Source organism: Dermacentor albipictus, chromosome 4, assembly GCF_038994185.2.
Source record: "Dermacentor albipictus isolate Rhodes 1998 colony chromosome 4, USDA_Dalb.pri_finalv2, whole genome shotgun sequence".
In the NCBI taxonomy this organism is placed as follows: Eukaryota; Metazoa; Arthropoda; class Arachnida; order Ixodida; family Ixodidae; genus Dermacentor; species Dermacentor albipictus.
The window spans coordinates 19,806,002-19,822,615 of record NC_091824.1 but is presented as its reverse complement, the minus strand read 5'-3'; the positions used below and the strand labels follow the sequence as shown (position 1 = coordinate 19,822,615).

The 16,614-nt window shown below is 50.6% G+C and overlaps 1 protein-coding gene and 1 non-coding gene across 5 annotated transcripts in view; one reads left to right on the top strand and one right to left on the bottom strand.

The window, feature by feature from the left end:
- The window catches only part of LOC135915126 (B-cell lymphoma/leukemia 11B-like), a 190,347-nt gene that overhangs the window by 74,894 nt on the left and 98,839 nt on the right, over nt 1-16,614 (bottom strand). The window lies entirely within an intron of this gene.
- On the top strand, nt 7,514-7,586 carry TRNAS-UGA (transfer RNA serine (anticodon UGA)). The gene has a single exon. It is a non-coding gene; the product is annotated as a tRNA-Ser (tRNA).

The following is a 16,614-nucleotide window of genomic DNA, read 5'->3' as shown; positions in this document are numbered from 1 at the left end:
AGCAATCGTTATCCAAGAAACGAACTCGGTGCACCCTGTCACATTATAGCCCGCCACTGGACTACTCGCGCGCGCAGCGCAGTATGGGATCGAATCGCCCAATCGGACGACGCTAGGTGGCACGAACGTGATGATATGCGCGTAGACAACTTCTTCGCCAGACTTTACCACGCACTCTTTCCGTCTACCGTTCCCTAGTGCAGGGTAGCAAACTCGGTCTTCCGGCTAACCTCCCTGCCTTTCGCACCTCATTCATCCCTCTATGCCACGCCCTATACCGCCAGCCGTGCGTCCCTCCTTCCAATGTTGAATATTAGCGAATTTTCGCGGCGTGCAAGGTGGCCGGTGAGGCATATATATATATATATATATATATATATATATATATATATATATATATATATATATAAACACGCAATACAGCTTTGCACTCGATGCATCTCCTCATCGTCTCACGAACACACCTACATGCAGAAAATACATTGAACAAGGAACTTCACTAAAACAAAACATACAATGTGCCACTTTCGACGAGGTTTCCGCTTCTGTGGCTTTCAGTTTTGTTAGTGAAACATAACGCAAAGTTTATTTCGTCCAGACCTCTGTTCCTTGACGCGACATTCGTTTATATAGCTCGGGGAATTGGAGAGAGAGAGAGAGAGAGAGAGGCAAAGGAAAGACAGGAAGGTTAACCAGAGATTATCTCCGGTTGGCTACCCTGTACTGGGGAGGGGCAAGGGGATGCGATAGGTGAGGGAGAGAAGGATTTAAAGAAATATAAAAAATAATAAAAACTACACACACACGCACGTACACATAAACTGTTTCTGTGGGCACTGTCACGCAGCCCGCAAAGGCGTTCTTAGTGTTATGCAGTGTCACCGTACAATCCTGCGTCTCACAGTGAAGTCACAATCTGTCAGAAAGTCCAGTGTCTTTTAAATACCGCAGGAGCGCCTTTATAGCCGATCGCGCTGGTGTTCGCGTAGGCCAGTTTCCAAAGATATTGTCTTCTGTCATTAGACGCTTGTCCAGTATGTCTAGGGTGGCTGAGAGGACTGCTCTTTGCTGGTTGAAACGAGAGCACTGACAAAGAAGGTGCCCGATTGTTTCATTGCACCCGGAGATGTCACAAAGTGGGCTGTTGGACATTCCGATAAGAAAGGAGTACGCATTTGAAAATGCTACTCCAAGCCATAGACGAACTAGAAGGGGGCAGTCGCGTCATGGAAGCTCGGGCAGAATACGGAGTTGTAAATTAGGGTCCAGGGTATGAAGGTGTGCACTTGTGAAATCGGATGAATTCCACTGAGCTAATGTCAGGTCGTGTGCAAATACGGCAAGTTTTTTCGCTGCGTCGGCTCTCGAAAGAGGAACGGCAACGCAGTTGACGCCGTCATGGGCAGATCGGGCAGCTGCGCTGCTCGATCATTGCCATGCATGCCACAGTGACTAGGCAACCACTGATATGATATCGCGTCCTTCGTCAACTATGCGATGGTGTACTTCTCTGATCTCTGCGACGAGGTGTTTATGTGATCAGCAGTGCTGAGAGTACACTCTGTAGGGCTGCCTTATAGTCACAGAAGACTGACCATGCATGGGGTGGTTTCTCCTGAATGAAATGAAAAGCCGCACGCAAGGCTACCAGTTCAGCAGCTGTCATTGATTATACATGTGACGTTTTTAGCTGTATTTTGACGGATCTTGTTGGTATCACTACAGCAGCAGCTGAACTTGCAGATGTGACTGAGCCATCGATGTAAACGTGTACGCGGCCACTGTGGACCTCATGTAAAAGTGCTAATGTGGCCTGCTTCAGGGCAAACGACGGCATGTTAGCCCTCTTCGTGATTCCTGGGATGGTGAGGTGTATTTCAGGTCTGTGCAGGCACCATAAAGGTGAGGATGGTCTTGCTGCAGGCATGTAGTTCGATGGCAATGAGGTACGATTGGCAACAATTATACGACTGATAGTTGCGTGCGGCCTTTCTGCGGCTACAGCGGCAAGATGGTGAGAAGGTAGTCGGGCAACGTGGCGAATATGCGCTCTGAGAGCGTCGGTTACCAAGCACGTTGATATTGGGTGATATCGAGCTATGACAATCGTTGCCGCTGTAGACGCACACCTCGGAAGACCGAGACACGTCCTTAGGGCTTGAGCCCTAAGGACGTGTCTGCAAGCGGCTCCCTATAGGATAAAATGAGTGTGTTAAATGAGTTAAAAGTGTGAAAAAATGAGATTGCCGTGCGGCATAGATGTTTATTTAAAAGTTCAGAATAAAATAAATAATAAATAAAATAATAAAAGCTCCGAGGCACACGCTTTCTTATGCAGAAAAATGTAGCGGTAGCTTGGCGAAGTTATCGTCCACGAGCCAGAGCATATAACTGCCCTGATCCGTTCGTAGCTTGGCAGCTCTTACGATCTCTCGAGTAGCGCTCGCTGCTGGGCGGAGCCAGAAACAGGTGGTGACCGCTGCAGAAGCCGGAGCACACTTACTGGACACACGTCGGGTGTTGAACGCAGGCTCACGTGACAAAAGGTGTAAGGGCTACTCCAGCCTGTGTAACTCCCTTCCCCCTGCAAACCATTACGGGGAAGAGATTACACGAAGGGATTCATGGCGCCTGTGTCCCGACGGAGAAGTGATCTTGCATGGGGCGAAAAGGACAGCGCAGCCGAAGGGAGCGGATCAGGTGGTATTTCTGGCGCAAAATTATAGCGCGCGTTTCTATCCGCCGTGCTTCTGCAATGTCCTTGCAGATAGAACAGCGCTATGCTCAAGATCAACTGACGACGACAATTTGTCCTTTTTCGGCGCTGAAATGAGTGCAGAGGGTGCAAAGAGAGCACTGAACTACGCCCGCGCAGAGGAAGTGATTATAGCTCAAAAAACGACTCCATGTCGATGCTTTTGTTTTTGACCGACTTGGCAAATTTTCTACCTGTTTCTGTTACGAAGTGGAAAGTAGGAAACCCCAATAATTTGACTGAAGACATCAATGTTGAGAAAAAAAAAGGTCAAGGGCACTTAGGCATCCCCGCGTGGTTGAATGCAAAGCACTGCGACGTCTTCCCGACGACAGCTCATTTTGCGACACGCAATGGAGTTGTGTTCACGTTGCCTCGCATCATTTATCGCATCACGTGTCTCGGCCTCGTTCGCTTACTTGCGTGGGCGTCCGAAGCGACTGAGAAGTCGAAGGTTCGTCCATCGAGGCGCACGACGTAGCTCGGCGATATCACCGCGCCGCCTGACGGTGCCGTCAGCGCAGGGCGAGGGGCAGTCGCTGGCACGACGACAACGACGACGACGAGCAAGTGGCGAGAGCGCGTCTTTGCGACCGCGGGACTCTGTGTTGTCATCTCCGGCCACGCCACCGGATTTCCCGCTTCATGAGCCGCATAATGCTTCCGCAGTAATAAATAAATGTGCTCCACATTTGCGAGGTGTGCCGCTCTGGGTCTTTAATGCCAGCAACGAGCACGGGAGAACGGCCAGGAAGGTCACCGACTGCTTTGGGGACATAAAACCCCGCTCATCAATTAAATTAAATGCCTCAGAGGTCTCAAAGCGCAGAGAGGACGTGAGCGGATGGTCGCAAGGCCACCTTCAGCGGCAGCTGTACGACGCCAAGCGATCCCCAATTTAAATTGATCTGGGCAGAGAATTGCGTGTTACCACAGGGCGGCTCTGCTGCCGTTATCACAACTTCAAAATTGCTGATCACATTCCTCTAATTACTTAACTGACAACATATGCTGTTACACATAATTTTCCTGTCGTTGGCACGGATCTGCCTTGCTCATATTTTGTAATTACCAATGTTGTGCTTCTTGCTCTAATTACTCGAAAAAAAATCGCATTTTATGGTTCGGATCGTTCAACCGAACGCTTGATAGAGAAACAAAAAAATTTCCTCAGCACCACAACCACCGCCTTATGGGAACTAGAATTCTTGGACCCTGGTCGCAGCCGACATCAGCCCGAACTGCTTTAAGACAGCTAGTGCGCTTTTTAAAAGCAAAGAAACTGATAAGTAAGGGAACTGATGTGTCCTGTTGTGTTTTATCACCTTTTCTACCCTTACCCCATATCCCTGTGCAGAGTAGCCAATCAGCATTTCACCCTCTCTCTCTCTCTCTGCACTGTTACTTGTCTGGTTTCTCAAGAAAAAAACTTAATCTGTGCCGCTCGCAGAAAGTGAACGTGGCGATTATGTCACCTCTGTTGCCTGCAATACGGAAAAGCATGGCCTTCCGAGATTAGTTTCGATCACTCGCTCAGGTGTGCATCCGACGACGTAAACTAAAGCCCAATTAGAAGAAAAAATCAGGCAGGTTACACTGCCAAGTGCTACATCGACCGCTCCGGAGCATAGCAAGAAAATAGCGAAAACAGCAAGAACCAAGCAGCGGTAAGCGCAAAAATCCTTTCACTACATCTAGAGAAAGCCCAAAGTCTCGCTGTTCCTCTCCACGTGTCGAGCGCAGCGAGGGAAGAAGGCGCCCAGGCACCTCGGGCACGTGCAGAGCGGGCGGTGCTCGAGCGAGCGCCTTTGTCCATGGCCGCCGTAGCGCGCCGGCGAAATGGCCCGCCGATCGGAGCACGCCAGTCAGGCCGGCACACACGCAACCATGCGGACACGTCGTCGTCCCACTCCCTCATTTTCTTCATCGACGCAGCGCCGTTGGAGCAGAACTTGCATTGTTGCCCCCCCCCCCTCGCACCGAACTGCTCCAATTCTCGCCCCTCGCGAAAGGCAAAGCACGTCGAGGCGTAAAACGCTAGGCAGCGCTCGCCAAGGGAGGGCCTCTCCCCGCACAACGGCCAAGGTTTGCGCAAACGCGTGTCATTACAGCCTGTCTGTCTGGCGCGCGCGTGCGCGGTCATTCAGAACCGAGAGGCGGCACTGGCGGCGCGAGAAAGCCAAGCTGCGCGGACAGACGACCGGTTTCCGAGATCGGCACGACGAGCCGAAACTTTGCGCGGGGGGGGCTATCCGAAGCAGAGGAACCCCCTCATCCCGACGCTACCGTTGCAGACGCAGCGGCACAGCAGAGCGTGATAACTGAGATTCGAAAGCGTCTTCTGGAAGGAGATCCTCGTTCATCGTCACTGCACATGCGGCATACCCGAGCAGACGCACCAGTGAAGTCCTCGCAAGCTTGGCAGCTTTATAAGTAACAGCCGCACGACACGCCGTTACGTCCGAATGACGCCTTGTGCGATGCTTTTTGTGCACTCTCTGGTTCGCCGAGATCCCTTTTTTTTTTTCTTCTCCACGTTGGCAGTACGTTGTCGCGTTGATGGCGTTTTACGGTCCTCATACACACAGAGAGAGAGAGAGAGAGAGCGGAGATTCGGAGCGCGCTCGTCAATCATCTCCGCAACGGAGCCAGCTGTTCATTTGATTTCCATAATCCATCACGCGGGTTGCGAGGCGAGTGAAAATCTCGGGAGTCAAATTGTCGACGACCGTTTCCGAGTGCAGCACGTAAGGATAAACAGTTGTGGCAACTATGCTCGCGAAATGACCGAGTTGCGCCGAGCACCGCGACGTCGTCCGCTGCGGGCGCCGATTCCAAACGCAGCGAAGCGATCACGGGGCGCAGGCCCGCAACGAGAACGTTACAGCGGTCAGCATGCCATCACTTGGCCGCTCGCCGCTCAACATTCCAAAAGCAACCTGCCGCAGTAAGGATACGGCGCCTTCGTGTCTCACTTGAACGTTGACTGCAGCCACGACGAATGCGCAACCGGCCGCGGTGTACACATCTCAGTCGGATACGGCGTTTGCTTCCGGTCTAGATGTCGCCGGTTCGATTCCCGGCTGCATGGGGCCGCATTTTGGTGGAGTTGAAACGGGCTTACTTTTATACTTAGGTGCACGTTAAAGAATGCGGTCGACGCAGCCGGCTTCCTTTACTGATTCGTTAACGCTAGCCCCCGCCGCAATGCACAATGGAAACGCGGGGACGTATTGCATTTCTTTCTCCCCCTTTTCTTTCCGAAGAGAAAATGCGTTGGCATTTCGCTCCAGTGTGCACCGTGTCTCAAGCGCGATTGCTTAACCGGTGGAAGGCAAATGCAGAAATGGCCAGTGAGGTCGTCGGGTGACCGCAGCCATAGGGTCCCCACAGACCAGCAGCTGCCGACCGCAGCCCTCCGTTCACGAGTGCAGAGGCGCGCCTGCACGAAAAACAGTGAGCTCTTTCCGCGTCGCGCCGCTCTCTCCTCCTCCCGCGCCGACCTTACTCTCTGCGGTGCAGGGCATCGCCGTAGCCTTGACAGTTCAGTGCGCGCGCTGACAGTTCAAGGCGCGCGGACGCGAGCTTCGATCGACTACGAAGGCGTTGAACGCACGCCATCATCGCGCGTAATCGCGCCGTGCCAAGGCCTCGCAAGGCCGCAGTGGCAGAGGGGGCGAGCGAGATCGAAAAGCGACAGCGCCGCACGCCACAGCCGCGCACAGCGGGGAGCATGCGCACTGCGTCAGCGTGGATGTGACGACCGCAAGGAATGCCACAGAAAAGGAGAAAAGCGAGTGGCACGACAACGAGGCAAGAGCCGGCCACTGCGGCGACACCGAGGTGCGACGATGAGAAAGCGGCGGTTTCATCCTGCTGGCAAGCTGCTGCTGATCGAGCTGCACACCTGACGAGGGGTCGCGTGCTCGTGTGACACAATGATTATATATATATATATGTATATATGCATAATGAGAAGCCAACAAACACTGACACCAAGTACAACATAGGGGAAATTGCATGTGCTTAATAAATGAAATAAAGTAATGATAAATTAATGGAAATTAAAGTGGATGAAAAAACAACTTGCCGCAGGTGGGAACCGAACCCACAACCTTCGCATGTCGCGTGCGATGCTCTACCAATTGAGCTACCGCGGCGGCGTTTCCCCATCCACTTTCTTGGGTATTTATGTGTACTAGTAGAAACCCTGGGAGTGCTAGCCAGCGCCCCCACTCACAGACCTTGGCGGCGGACGTGGAACGTCTTTTTTGCCGCAGGCGTCACGACAACGTGATCTTTTCGGGTGAAGGCAACTGGTCAATAAACCCACATATGCTACATGAAGGCATCAATGTTGCCGGAGTTGTTTTTTCATCCACTTTAATTTCCATTAATTTATCATTACTTTATTTCATTTATTAAGCACATGCAATTTCCCCTATGTTGTACTTGGTGTCAGTGTTTGTTGGCTTCTCATTATATGACTAATAATTATCGGGTCCCTCGGTTAACCCCCTTTCTTCTCGTTTATCACATAACGAGGGTCTCGAATCCGGCAACATTGATGCCTTCAGGTAGCATATGTGGGTTTATTGACCAGTTGCCTTCACCAGAAAAGATCACGTTCTCGTGACGCCTGCGGCAAAAAAGACGTTCCACGTCCGCCGCCAAGGTCTGTGAGTGGGGGCCCTGGCTAACACTCCCAGGGTTCTACTAGTACACATAAATACCCAAGAAAGTGGATGGGGAAACGCCGCCGCGGTAGCTCAATTGGTAGAGCATCGCACGTGACATGCGAAGGTTGTGGGTTCGGTTCCCACCTGCGGCAAGTTGTTTTTTCATCCACTTTAATTTCCATTAATTTATCATTACTTTATTTCATTTATTAAGCACATGCAATTTCCCCTATGTTGTACTTGGTGTCAGTGTTTGTTGGCTTCTCATTATATGACTAATAATTATCGGGTCCCTCGGTTAACCCCCTTTCTTCTCGTTTATGTATATATATATATATATATATATATATATATATATATATATATATATATATATATATATTTCCCCATTGCCATGGGGTTGTTAAATCCTTCCAGACCCGTATACTATGATGTTCCCGCACAGAATTCACCACCTTTTCACTCTGACCTCATCCTCCCTCGCCTGCAATCCACACCCGCTGCTCGAAACGCATCGACACCTCGATTTTATGGACCCGCCAAGTGGTTTGTCCTGTGCTGACGCATTAAAAGAGCGCGTGCAAGGAGATAAAGAAAGAAAGAGAGAGAGAGAGAGCGTAAAAGGCGAACATTCAGCCCCGACACACTCAGTGGCGTAACCGCGGGAGTGTTTGTGTGTCACGAACACCCCCAAAGTTTCGTTCTTGCGAGAACAGCGAATAGGTTACGAGCAGGCGGGAAACACCACGCAAAATTAGCGTCGGCTGCTTTACTTCCGCGACTGCTGCCCAGCAGTGAGCAGGAGGGGGGGGGGGGGGGAGGTGCGCAAGAGAGTGGGCGACTACCCTCCTCCTCCTCGTCGTTCACTCGCCCGGGCGACCATTCCTAACGAATTGCGATTGGCGGTTGGGCGCTTCATGCCGACATGTGCACCTCGTTTAAAAAAGAAAAATTACTCTCTCTGCGGTGTATCAGGCCGGTGCAGCATGCTTCTGAATAATAGGCACGCGTTGTCCGCCTAATTGACCGATTGGCATGGAACGTTCCACGGGCAATGAATGACGCCGTAGTGGAGGTTCCGGACTCTGCCACAACAAAATTTCGATTGCAAGTTTATTCAGACAACGGGTGCAACATGCCCACGGGGTGCGACAAAAGGAGGCAAGCGCTATGCATGACTACTGACACGTGTCATCACTCCACTCCGGACAGAGCACTGGACAGTCGGTTTCAACACGGGAATCGCAGCGCAACGCGCCATCACTGCGTTGGACCAATGCGTCAGCGTTCCACGTGTACCTTCACCGTGCACTGCGCGAAAGAGTTTTTTTTTTTTTTCGCAGTGTTAACTGGGACGCACCTATCCGCAAGATTGGGGATACCTGGAAGCTAACACTGCAGTTTCACAATTCCTGCTCAGTGCGCATGCCTGCACGGGACGGCAAGTAAATAAGTTTTGTTTGCAAGCATCAGTTACTATCAGTGACTGTCACACGTTTACCGATGTCTGTCACCGCTATTAATGCGTTGCCTAAAAGAAAAAGAAAAGAAACATGCTGTTATCTTTAAGAAGTTTGGCTCTTCCTATTACGAGCAAACTAGGAATTTCGCAGAAAGGGGAAGGTCGCATGTGACGAAGGTACCAAGGAGAGACGGCTATTACAACTGTCTGCATTCTCAACTCAACCAAAGTATTACGTACTACACTTATGGACCACCGTTCCAGTATCGCCGTGAAGCAGCTTATTATACGAAGTGCATGCGGAGAGTGCGAAGGCACTCTCCGCATGCTACAAATGCAGCGGACACATTTAAAGCACGCGACAAACTGAAGATCTGTGATCTAATTAACGACGTATATAACCTTGTTCATATTTTAGCTCATTCGTAGGAAGTTTCAATTGTCTACAATGAGACTGCGTCAGCATCCGAGAAATAGATGAACGAGCTCGCCACCGTTTCCTGCTACCAAAATTACGCGCACATTATTGGCAATTTACCTGGGAAAAGTTAAGATGACGTCGATTCTAATGTGAGATATTTTCCTTCATTGCACTTGTCTAAGGAAGCTCTATGTATCACGTGTTAACCAAAATCTAGGGTAGATTTTGATATTTGTTCGTCTTGTTAATCGCTGTCAATATTTCTACTAGCTTATTATGTAACATGTATATGTGGTTATTTTTCGTTTGAGGCCTTGAAACAATAATATTGGGTCTCGGGAGATGTCTAAGTGTACGATGCATGCGCTTTAAGCTAAAATAAACTTCAAAAAGCCAGAATGACCGCGAGAACAGCAGACGGCGGCGACTGGCCACCTTGAGTTTCCCGCACCGAGTCTCCGGGACATCGCAGATTTCGAGAGCGCCTGCCGGAAGCCAGCCAAAGGATTTCCAACAAAGAAAGAATGTAGAAAGCAAAGGCTTAACCCTAGTACTTCTGGAAAGTTCCGTTAAATAAAAGCGGTTCCAATAGGCGAAAATACAATGAAATTCAAGTCGTCACACTGATGTAATCGGCATCGCTATTCTGGGTGCGGAATACGAGATAAGAGAGTTCGCTGCCCTTTCTTTAGCTAGGCTTATTACAATAAGTGCGAAAGGTTCCCAAATGAACTAATGTCAGTCTAAACTGATGTGGTGTTCCTTTTGGAACTGATATGCCCGTTCGGTCCACTATACGTTCAAGTGAAAACAGAAAAAAAAAGAACGCTGTGTGGCACACTCGAGGTATTCAGTCGAAGGACTACACCGGCGGAGCGGCAACTCAACGCGTGGTCATTGATTTTTCAAGCACCGCGGTTTGCCCGCGAAGGTGATAACGAGCTTGCACGCAGAAGGGCTCCGGCGAATGAGAACCCGCGCCGGGGATGGGGTTTCGCAAATTATTGTGTCTTCAAGTACGCCCCTTGCTGGGCGCACACTTGTAGCCGTCCGCCTCCAATGGACAAAAGAATAATAAGAGAGAAAAAGAAAAGCGAACGCCTTGCGTCACTGGCTCTGCAAATCGAGCACATTCCTCTCCGGCGGCATTCGCAATCACAGATTCGGGGGTGATCCTCTCGCGTAGCCGGCGGGTCGACAACGCCAGAGACGTGCTCGGCGAAAAACAAAGCGATAAATAAGCGAGGGGGGACCTTGGACGGGCCTTCTGCTCAACAGCGAGCGAGGGAGGAAAGGCACAGCGACGCCGCTTTTCTGAATTTCAATCGGTGCGCAACGAGCCGCCACGCAAACTGCTATGACGTCAGCCGTGGCGGCGACAGGTGACCGCCACGTGTTCACTTGTTTTGCTCGTTCCCGACCGAGATCTGTACACAGCGCGCGTCAGTACACACCGGGCAGAAAGCCTTCGCGGGGGAATTCCCCTATCCGCCACAGCGAGCTGCGCCATCTCCCTCGCCATGCTGCGCGTATACATTCTTGAAAACTCTAGCGTTGCATTTTTTTTTTTTTTTCGGAGACAGTGCACCGCACTTCGCATCCAACAATCTCGAGCCTCGCCTATCGCCGCGGTAACCACACGGACAACAAACGGCCGGATCCTGTCACTCGGCGGTTTTAAATACGTCCGGTAGAAAGCTCGCTTTACGTCTATCCCACGTCCAAACCAGGATGTCTAAAGTCAGGACACACCGAATTTAATAATGCAACGCACTAGCTACGAGACATTCTCGTAAGCGCTCTCGTGTGCCCGCCAAGATGTCACGCTTGTGGGCGTTTCCACTATTTCAGAGCGCAGGCACGCGCGCTTGCCCGATGGTTCGACTTCGGTAAGCTCATATATATATATTGAGCAGGGTAAACCAAACCAAACTAGGAAGAAAAATCATGCAGGCGCTCTAAAAATAAAAAAAAAGACTGGCGACAACTGCGCCAGTACACTAGACATAGCCTTTGTCAGGCAATGAAACAGCCTTTCTAGGAGACCATAATTGGTACTGTTTGTAGTTCCGTATACGCACGCTTGATCATGAGACGGCAGGCGTTCGATGAATAGGATACAGTTGTCAAGTTGACGAGTCTTTGTCAAGTCAGCGGCTGTACCGTGATACGTGTTCACTTTTTTGTCCTCGTCTATATAGTAGGACTGCTTCATCTTACCCGAGAAACAGGTATGCCCCATGCACCTGATCACGGAGCTGTTCGCGTAGGAATTCGAATACGAAGGCTCTTAGCTGACTCGACAAAACTTGAAGCTACGGGGTGAGCTGTGAGGATCTGCCAAGGTTTGGCACTATACGCCCTATAGTATTTGAAACGGTGGCGGACGCTCCGAATCAACGCCGTAGAAACGGCTAGGCACAGCCCACAGTCCACTAAGCTAACCACTAAGAAAACGAATATAACCGATTATTTTTTCTTCGCTTTCATCATAGAGCGGCGGCTGATGTAATCAAGTGGACATACAGTCGGCTACAGCTGTTTGCGGGACATGGGATTTGCGCTTAAAGCCGAATTGCCTGGGCACGCACTCTCGAATTCAAAGCCTCAATCTGTAGAAGTTTTTTTTTTTTTTTTTCTGTGGGCTACAAAGGCTATACATTACAATGTCCATGCCTCCCCACGGTTTAACAAAGCGGAAGTGTATATATATCGTGGAAGCCTTGCCTCGTTGCTTTTCTGACTGACTGTACATATACACCCAACTTATTTCGACATATATACCTAACTTATTTTGTGGCTCTTTGTGCCACGTTTCAGTGATAACATATGGGCTGAACATTGACTGTTCTTTTCAACGGTGGACCCCGATGAAACTGCAGTTCCTGCGGGCATGCGTCGGTAGAAAGTGCTGAAACGCCGACTGGCAGGGTTACCTTCAGTATAAAGAGGATCGCGGATCAGTATAGCAAACCACAGGGACACAACAATGTTGGGAACCCCTAAACCTGAGGAAACTTAAAAAGCCGTGGACACAGCAGCGAATTAGCTTCAAGAGGGAAGACTTGGCCACGTAACGAGGCATGTCGAGGGCTATGTACGTACATCGGCAAGAAACCGTTGGCGCTTCACTGCGGTGGCAAGGGAAGAGAAAAGTGCCTGTCCGTAAAAAGTCGGGCGGACGATGCCGGGGAAGATTACACACAAGACGTCAGACGAAGCTGCGCGGGACTGATGAAAGCAGCGTGCAGAGGATGCGCATAAGAAACGCCGACAGCGCGGAGAAATCGAACGACGGAAAATTGGTTGCGATGTCGATTAACTCTGATCGAGTACCGTATACTGCACGGCAGCAACTGCTGTGGCCAAACGCAAAGGTAACTGTGGTTACAAAATATGCTCTCTTCCCCCCCCCCCCCCCCCCCGCTCATTTCATTGTACGAAGCCCGTGCGCTCCGCCAGACTTTCTTCCACGCGATCGTGCGAGTTGGCTGGATAACTATGCGCTGAAGTGTGTTACCCTTGGCAACTATGCAGTCAACTACAAAGTTTTAAGAGACACGAGATCTGAGAAAAAGGTGAATATCTGCGCAGCCTCAGAACGCAGCATTCGCATTCACAGCCTCTGCTGTACGCGTGAACAACGTCGTGATATTCGGTTGTTTTACTGACTGCCGTTACAGGCTGCTCGGAAATTGATCGTTTTCCGAGATCCCGTAGTCCGAAAACTTTTGCGACTGACTGTACTTCGGCGCTACCCGAGGCCTCGCTAGTTCCCCGACTTCGAGCCCGACGCTTCGCACGGCTTGCGCCTTGCGTGTCGTGGGGGCCGACTGTGTCTTCGGGTGTACCCCGACAGTGCACGCATGCCTGATTAGTAATCAAAAGAATGGAAAAGCGGGCGAGCTGATAATCGATGTGAGCGGAGATAACATCGCAGATCACGGTTACGCGGTTTTTATCAACGGAGAAGCGCCTTTTCTCAGCGCCTGTCGCGGTGAGTGCACGCTTCCGTTTTTCCGCGCACCGCTCAAACTCTCACGACCCCCGCCGTGGTGGCGTGTACTGGCCTTGGTGTCGCGCTGTTAAGCCCGAGCTTGCGGCAACGAATACCGGCCGCGGCGGCCGCATTTCGATGGGGGCGAAAAACACGCGTCTCCCGTGCGCTGGGTGCAGGTGAAAGAACCCCAGGTGTTCAAAGTTAAGCTGAAGTCCCCCGATACTTATAATCATATCGCGATTTTGGCACGTGAAACCAAAGAATTATTATTTTTTTTAACTCTCAGTACCTTCCTGTTGAGAGAACGCTGTGGGGCAGCCGTATATACATTGCTCAAGTGTAGTTTCAACACTTCATCTGTGCTTATATGACGAAAATTGCTTGGTGGCGACCGAGGAAATAAAGCTTAGCCTACCTTTCCTTTTACTCACCGCCCAATTAAGGCGCAATGCCATGTCGGGGATTTCAAGGTACTATTTCTATTTCGGCCGTTCTAATACCGAGAAACATCTCCAAGCTTAATTGACTGGCATGTATTTTTTTACTAACTTCGTTGCTTCAGAAGTTGGTTAATTAATCTTGCCCAATTATCTCACTAAGCAAAACAACAAAATTAACATGACACACTATGCATACAAAAGTGAGCAGCATTTGGTCGCGTCGTCTTAGAGTGCATCGGCATACTTTTAAAATCTGGTAAAGTTAGCTGAAACATCCTGTATATAGCTCACGGACGTTGAAAAATGTTGCGCTTGCGTATAGGTTCACGCCACACAAAACAGGAGAACGTCTCTATAAAGATCAAGTGTCTTTTTTTTTCTGTTTTTAGCGGATGTTGTACGAAGTTTGACGGAACACTCGCGGGATGTAAGTAACGTTCGACAGTTCACAACAGTTCAGTAACGTTCGACAGCTAAAAAAAAATAAATAAAAAATAAAAGCAGTAGGTACGAGCTCACGTATACAGCGATGTGTGTATACGTCAACGGAAACGACACAGGCGCATATGTATATAGATATATATATATATATGCTAAGCCCTAGCTACGCTCATCGGCAAACGAACTCGCGTCGAAGTACTCGTAACGAAGCTGTTCGCGTTTGTTTTGCGTTAAACAGGCGGCAATGGACAAAACACAACTGTTTCTAGCCGGGCCATTGACACCTATTTCCAGTACGCGCCTTTTTTTTTTCCTTTTAATTCTGCATAGAGTGACAAAAGGCCCGTCTCGGGGCGTCCAAAATCCACGGACCCGTTAGTTTGACTCCGAACACAACGCAAAGCAGTGTACATCCTGCATCCCAAACGCAAGCTTCATTAATCCGCTTTCTAGCTGCATAGGTATCCTTAATTTTCTGCACTTTACTCCGTACGCTTTACTGCTCGCTTTTTAAACTGCAGCTCCCAGAATTTCACCCTGTACTCAGTTCTGAGGAAATCCGCGACACGGAGAAAGTTTCGTGAATGGAAAAAGAACTGCCGCCCATCCGACGTCGGTGTAGCGAAAGGCTGCAAAAGGATAGCTCCTGGCAGGTCTGCGCTGGAACGCGAGCACTTGCACACTGCGTTGCTCCTGGTTAGATCACGTTGTAAAGCGACTGCCTCGGAGGGTCGTTACACACAACTGAGAAGCTCTCTTGTCTGGTGAGTATACATACGTAGTATGCTCGTAAAAACGCGAGATGTACGAAACGCGGGTACCCGAAGCGACACGGGAAATCCGTACGAGGTTCTCAGATAGACAAGCTTCGCAGTCGTACACACGGAGACAAGCTGCGTCCCGCGTCAATCACGAGTGCAAACGTGCCACGTGATCGGGCATACCAACGTTGGCGTCTCTTGCACCGCTGCCCATCGCGCGCTCTCGAAAAGTCGGCGAGCGAGCGCCCGCATGCGTGCACAGCAGCAGCGCAACTTTGTAGGTGCGTGCAGCAACGTGGATGCGCTGGCCTTGCGCGTATTCGGGCAAACACCTCGCCGCCCGATGCAGAGAGAGAATAAACTTTATTGCATACGAAGGAACTCCGCGGGGTTAAAAGCATCGAGCACGGGCCAGAACGCTACAGACCTCCCTGCCCATGGTGCGACGGTCACCCCGCCGCCTTCCATGTTACGCGGGGGTGCACGGGGGACAAACCCATACCCTTACGAACACTTCAAACGAAGGAGCAGTGGGAGGCCTCTCTGTCCAGCTCGGACCTGACAACCCAGCGCAGCCTCGTACAGCAGCACAGGGGCTCTGAAATGAGTTCTCCATCCGCCGCCCAAGTCTTCGACAACCACTCCTTTCCCTTCGAAATAAACGTTTCTACCACTACTCGAGCACGCGCCATCGGCGGTGTCCGCGGCTCGACGCCCAAAGCGCGCGTCGCGCTTGCGCACCGCCGCCATACACGAGCCAGGCGAGATGACAGAGCAGCCGGCTTGCATCCGCTTTATCGCAAACAAAACGTCAGTTGGTTGACTTCTAAGCGCACTGCCATGGCGCGCACCGAACGTAAAAACGCGGCGTCGCCACTCTCGACGGCCACGGTCAAGGGCAGCGAGGGACGTTGCTCCACCGAGCCTCTCGCCCCCCGTCGCGCGCACTGAAGCAGGTCAACGGAGGGAAATGTAGAAATGGCCGACGCAAGCGGCCTGCGTATCCGCCAGAGGGCCTCGGCGACACGTCCGCGTGCCCGCGTCCCAAATTCCCGTACCGCCATATCTACCCGTTCAGGGCGGCACTGCGTGACATGGCGCTAGCTTAGAAAGGGCTCCGTCCACAATAGAACTGAGTCTCGCATGGACACTAAAGAGGGACACGAATTATATATCGTTTTAAAACAACGATCTTCACTTTCGCAATAATTAGTTGGTTACCAGAAAGAAGAGAAAGAAAGTCGACGTTTCATTTTCCTAATTTCCCGCGGAAACACCAGCGCCGGCACGTCCGTGTGACGTCACAAATAATAATAATAATAGTAATAACTTCTTTATTTCCATCAGTGATGGAGGAGACTGCGGGTAAAAGTCGCTTTGGGCAAGCGACTTGACTAGAGCGCGCAGCCTCCTTTACAAGGCAAACAGCGATTGCACAGGAGGCATATATATACATAACAATTGACCATATGTGAAACGTCGTTTACTTCACCTGCCTACGCAGCTATCGTACCATTACTCGTAACTGCAATTCTGGTACGCTTCAGAAGCCATTGTCTTAACAACACCTGAAATCGAGGCCAGGATCTTGGACTTCTCGCGTGAACTGTAGTTGTAAGGTCTGATTCGTTTGAGTGAGGTCTGGCAGTTCGACA